This window comes from Malurus melanocephalus, unplaced genomic scaffold (assembly GCF_030028575.1).
Source record: "Malurus melanocephalus ecotype Western Australia unplaced genomic scaffold, MMel_1.1 scaffold_97, whole genome shotgun sequence".
Taxonomy (NCBI): domain Eukaryota; kingdom Metazoa; phylum Chordata; class Aves; order Passeriformes; family Maluridae; genus Malurus; species Malurus melanocephalus.
This window is the reverse complement of record NW_026623329.1, coordinates 1,137,314-1,143,116: the sequence shown is the minus strand read 5'-3', so window position 1 is coordinate 1,143,116 and position 5,803 is coordinate 1,137,314. Positions and strand designations below refer to the sequence as shown.

The 5,803-nt window shown below is 50.6% G+C and overlaps 1 protein-coding gene across 5 annotated transcripts in view; it reads right to left on the bottom strand.

Annotated features, from left to right (window-relative positions):
- Positions 1-4,730, bottom strand: part of TSNARE1 (t-SNARE domain containing 1) — a 391,207-nt gene extending 386,477 nt beyond the window's left edge. For all 5 annotated transcript variants that reach the window (XM_057368790.1, XM_057368789.1, XM_057368787.1 and 2 more), the window contains exon 1: positions 4,680-4,730. The gene's annotated coding sequence lies outside the window, so the exon portion shown is untranslated. The remainder of the gene's footprint in view (positions 1-4,679) is intronic.
- Positions 4,731-5,803: the final 1,073 nt, after the last annotated feature.

Genomic DNA, 5,803 nt, shown 5'->3' with positions numbered 1-5,803 from the left:
CTGAAATTTAGACTGAGTGGATCATGTCCTAGGCAAACACCCACATTATATTGATCAAGAATCATGGAAAGGTTTGTGTTGGAAGGGACCTTCAAGATCATGCAGCTCCAATTCCTCTGCCATGGACTGGGACACCTTCCACTATTCCAGATTCTTCCATGTCCTGTCCAAATTGGCCTTGAACACTTCAAGGCATAAGGCATCCACAATTTCTCTGGAAAACTCGTGACAGGGCCTCACCACCCTCACAGTAAGGAATTTCTTTCTAATATTGAATCTAAACTTATTCTCTTCCAGCTAGAAACCATTCCCCCCTGTCATGTCACTCCAGACCCTTGTCCAAAGTCCCTGTCTGGCTCTCCTGGAGCCCCTTTAAGCACTGGAAGAGGCTCCAAGGTCTCCCTGGAGCCTTCTCTTTCTTCTCCAGGCTGAACGTGGCCAGCTCTCCCAGCCTGGCTCCACAGCAGAGCTGATCCATCCCTCAGATCACCTTTGTGGCCTCTTCTGAACTCACTCCATCAGCTCCACGTCCTTCCTGTGCTGGGACCCCAAACCTGGATGCTGTTCTCCAGGTGGGTCTCAGCAGAGTGGATCAGAGGGGCAGAACCYCCCCTCAGCTGCTGCCCACCCTTCTTTGGATGCAGCACAGGACATGTTTGAATTTCTGGACTCCAAGTGCACATGGCTGGGTTATGTCCAGCCTCTCATCCACCAGTACCCCCAACTCCTTCTCCCAGGGCTGCTCTTGATCTGTTCATCCCCACAGCCTGGATTGACACCAGGGATTGAAACACAGGACCACTCATATCCCGGGTGGAAAGACTCATCCATCCATCCATCCATCCATCCATCCATCCATCCATCCATCCATCCATCCATCCATCCATCCATCCATCCATCCATCCATCCATCCACCCATCCATCCATCCTTCCTCATCAAACCTGGACACACAAGTCCTTTCCAGTGCAAGCAGCCTTTGGCCTGACAGTGGCAATTCCAACCCTAAATAAAACAACAGAGGCTCCTCCTGCACCCCCAAACCCTCAGGTGTCACCAATTTCCAGTCCCCCAAAGCACCACCAACTCCCAGAAAGTCCACAAAAACCCAAGCGAAAGCCACCAGCTGACCCCACTGCACAAAGTAGGTGAACTGTAGGAAGGAGRATAATAAAGATGGGCAAAGTAAATTAAAAGTTTTCAACAGTTCATTCCACTTTCATTGAGCAGAATGTGTTTATGGTAAAGGCAGGGAATCGAAAGTATTATTTTTATCATGATATTATTTACCCTTTCACACTTGCTATTTAAATCTTCCTGAAATCCCAGAAGAGCCAACAATTCAAAATATCATTTGATGTATGTGTGTGTATATATATATATAAGGAAGGGTAAGCACAGACTCATTCATTTTCAGAATGAAAATTCTTTTTTTAAATTAGATTTTAAGTGCTGTAATATCCATGTGCAAATTTATCAAGACACAGAATAATTATTTTTTCTCCACTCCCAATAAATATGCTCCAGACCTAGAGCAAGCATCTTGTTTGCTGGGAGATCTGGTCACACCAGAGGGTTGAGTGATGAGGAGCAAATGATGAGAGGTTTGAAATATTAAAAAAAACCAGAAACTAATAAATCAAGAGTTGTGAGGAAATGATTGAGACTGCTTACACAAGAGAAGATAACAATGAAAGGTTTTAATATTGAAATTTCTGCTCTACCAGTCTCTGTAGMCAATCTCAACTAAGTAACTTGAATCACAGAATACTTTGGGTTGGAAGGCAACTTTAGGATCATCCAGTTCCAATMCCCTACAATATGCARGAACACCTCCCATCATCCCAGGTTGCTCCAAGCCCCAWCCAACCCTKGAACCCTTCCAGGGATGGGGCAGCCACAGCTKCTTTGGGCAACCTGTGCCAGCATCTCACCGCCCTGATAGGGAAGAATTTCTTCCTGATTTCCAATCTAAATCTACCCTCATTTAACTAAATGCCATTCCCCCTTGTCCTATCACCYCACGCTCTTCTGGAARATCCCTCTCCRTGGTGTTGATGCAGATTCAAGTTTTTGAATCCCGGATGGCTCAGGGCAGCTGTTGTCTGACCTCTTGTAGCCTTCCTGCTCTGCCATCTTCACCAGCTGCAGCATCCTTTTCCCTCCCATCCTCAGGCTGGTCTCTGGACTTTTTCTGGTGTGTTAAATGCACTGATTCCCACTTTCCAGGGGTCATCCAAGCAACAAATAACCCTTCTTACTCTCTCCAAGGCCTCCCACCTTGTTGATTTGCTTTTGTTTATTAATGAAATTAAAAATTAGCCTGACCACGGATGCAACTTTGACGGACATCAGGAGGGAAGAGGCTGAGCAGTGCCGCCACATGTCCTGGCAGGGGTTGGAACTGGATGGTGTTTAAGGTCTCTTCCAACCCAAACCATTCCATGATTCTGTGATTAACACTCCAGAAAACATCCAGAGTTCAGCCCGAAGATGAGATGAAAAAGGGTATCACAGCTGGAGAAGACAGTGGAGCAGGAGAGCATCAYGGGGTCAGACAGCAGCTGGCCTGAGACAGAGGTGATTTAAAGAACAGAAACAACTGTACAGACACCTGGACCACAGCAATACAGAGCCCAGCAAGTCAGGATGGAGCCCTCCATTCACAGCCCCACTCCAAAGGGAAAATCAGCCTGGAAAAAGGGATAAATGCATGATAAAGTATAAACCTTATTTCTAAATAAAGAAAAAGGGTGGCAGAAACCCCTCATATTTTAATCAATCCTTCCCAGTCCACAGCACACAGCTGGTAAAAATTTAGGATTCAGTCTGCTGAATCTCAAATCCTTTGTGCAGAATGAAACACAAAGYAAAACTTGAGGGCACCACCCCACGCAAGGGTTTGCAAACAAACAACYGCTTGTTCCCCCAACACTCCCAGACACAAGGACGCACTTCAAGCTCCAAAATGTCACAGAAAACTTCAAATGCAAACAAGCAGAGGGTTCTGCAGTGCATATTCAGCGTRCTGGTGGCAGAATGAAACGTGCTTTTAGGCTTCCAAACCCTCTGCTTTTTGATATGCACACAAAGACACCGAGCAGTTCCATGGGAACACGAGGTTTCCCTGACAAAGTCCACTCCAGTGCCAGATGCCGGAGGTTAATTGTACCCCACAGCTCRGGGGAGCTTTTATTAAAAGCTTCAAACCACAAACACTTTCCAAAGTACAAAAGCAACAAAAAAAAGTTTCCGCAGTCAGCCAAGGACCACTGCAGAAAGCAGCGCTTTGTACATTWAAAAGTGGTTTTATTTCCTCTCCTTGTACTTCCAAATCCATCCCACTGCCTCAARCTCCCTGAATTAGCCTGGAAAAGGGGAAAAAATAATAAATAAACAACATCATGCCCTCTATGAGGTTAAAATTGAGCCAAAACCTGGCAGGTAACAACCCAGGAGCAGTTCCCAACAGATTGTCACTATGCTGGAAATCGATGAATCACAGGTTCTTTGTGTTGAGCAACTGTGGGACGGTGAAAATCTGGGTGCAGGGACATGCCATCCTCACCCAGTCTGCAGTGACATGGGACACAGGTGTGGTTCACAGAACCCTCAGCAAGTGGGTCCCTCCCTGCTCACAGTCCTGGGCAAGGCCAGCCTGTCCCCAAATCACTCATTACAAACACACAACCCTGTACAACAGCAGTCCTAGACCCCAATWTCCACACACAGTCCCWGTGCCAGCCCTGTCCCCATGTCACACACACCCTGTGCAGGGCCAGCCCTGTCCCCATGTTATACTTTGCCCTCTGTGCCAGGCCAGTCCTGTCTCCATGCCACACATCCCACTGTGCCAGCCCTGTCCCCATGTCACACACACCCTGTGCAGGGCCAGCCCTGTCCCCATGTTACACTTTGCCCTCTGTGCCAGGCCAGTCCTGTCCCCATGTTACACTTTGCCCTCTGTGCCAGGCCAGTCCTATCTCCATGTCACCCATCCAATTGTGCCTGTCCTGTCCCCATGTCACACATCCCACTGTGCCAGCCCTATTCCATGTCACCCATCCGATTGTGCCTGTCCTGTCCCCATGTCACACATCCCACTGTGCCAGCCCTGTTCCATGTCACCCATCCGATTGTGCCTGTCCTGTCCCCATGTCACACATCCCACTGTGCCAGCCCTGTTCCCATGTCACACACACACCCCCCAATCTATACCAGCCCAGCCCTGTTCCCATGTCACACACATACACACCTGTGCCCGGTCAGGCCTGTCTCCATTGTCACACCCTCCCTGGGCCAATCCTGTCCCCATGTCACACACACACACCTTGCCAGCTCTGGGGTCATGTCACATACCCACTTTGTGCCAGGCCAGCCCTGTCGCCGTGTAACACACACTCCAAGCTGTGCCAGGCCAACCCTGTCACACACGCACACCTGTCCCCGTGTGACACACACACCCTGTGCCAGGCCAGCCCTGTCCCCATGTCACAGACACACACTCCAACCTGTGCCAGGCCAGCCGTGTCCCCGTGTCAGACACGCACACCGTGTCACACACCCAGTCTCAGGCCAGCCCCGTCCCCATGTCACACAGACCCGGTGCCACCCCGATCCCCGCGTTCCCAGGCCGGGTCACCCCCGCGTCCCCTCAGCCGGACCGGCGCCCGCCCCTCACCTGCCGCCGCGCGCCCGTCACCGCCGGCACCCAAACATCACGTGACCAGCGCGGCCCCGCCCACCGCGACCACGTGCCCCTCCCTCCTCCCCATCGTTGTAGTCCTCACCCCGCAGGTGCCGCTGGGCTCATGCCCTCCTTTGGACTACAACTCCCAGAGTGCACCGCGACCGGCGTCCCRTCCCCTGCACTCGGCTACCAATCGGCGGACGGGACGGCCCGAAGGGGCCCCGCCCACCTGCCCTCGGCTCCTCCCGGCTCAGGGCGCCGCCCGAAGCCGCCCCTCAGGAGCTGCTCCGTGCCTGCCGCCGCTTCAGGGCGTGCTCTCTGCTCCACGCCCTCTTCATCCTCACTGCCCTCCTCATTTTCCCCCTCCATGGTGGGGGAACGGTTGAGGCAGCTGGGAGTGTTTATTCTGTAGAAAGGAGTCTCAGGGGTACCTCGTCACTCCACAACTCCTTGACTGCAGGGTTCAGGCCGGCCGGGGTCGGTCTCTTCTCCCAAACGACAAGAGATGGGATAAAAGGAAACGACCTCAAGTTGCACCAGGGGAGATTAAAGTTGGATATTAAGAAAATATTCTTCACTGAAAGGGTGGTCAAGCATTGGACAGGGCAAGTAGTGGATTCACCATCCCTGGAAATGCTCAAATAATRTGTAGATGTGATATTTGGGGATTAGTTTGGCCCTGGGTTAATGATTGAAYTCAATGATCTTACAACCAACCTTTTGGTCTTTTCCAACCTTAATGATTCCATGATTCTCTGACGGGTCGCTGCCCTCCTTTGTAGCCACACAGTGCCCAGGGCAGTGCTCACAGAAATAAATTAATAAACCCCACCAACCTGCTGCTGGTAAAACCCCAAATTCTGTCCAAAATACCACAAATTGCAGCCTGAGACTGGAGGTTCACCCAGTCAAAGTGCTTTGATAGAGCGGTCTGGAGTACAACTGTACCTGCGAGGGGTTTGCTTTTTATTTGCGAAGCGACAGCAGCTTTACGTGGTGGTTGGCTTGCAAAAGGAGTTGTAAAGAGGATTTTCTTGATAGAGCCTTTAACCAACAATTCATTTTAACAAGGGACTGACAAGCCAGCTGCCTGTTCAGAAATGGAGTTCTGCACC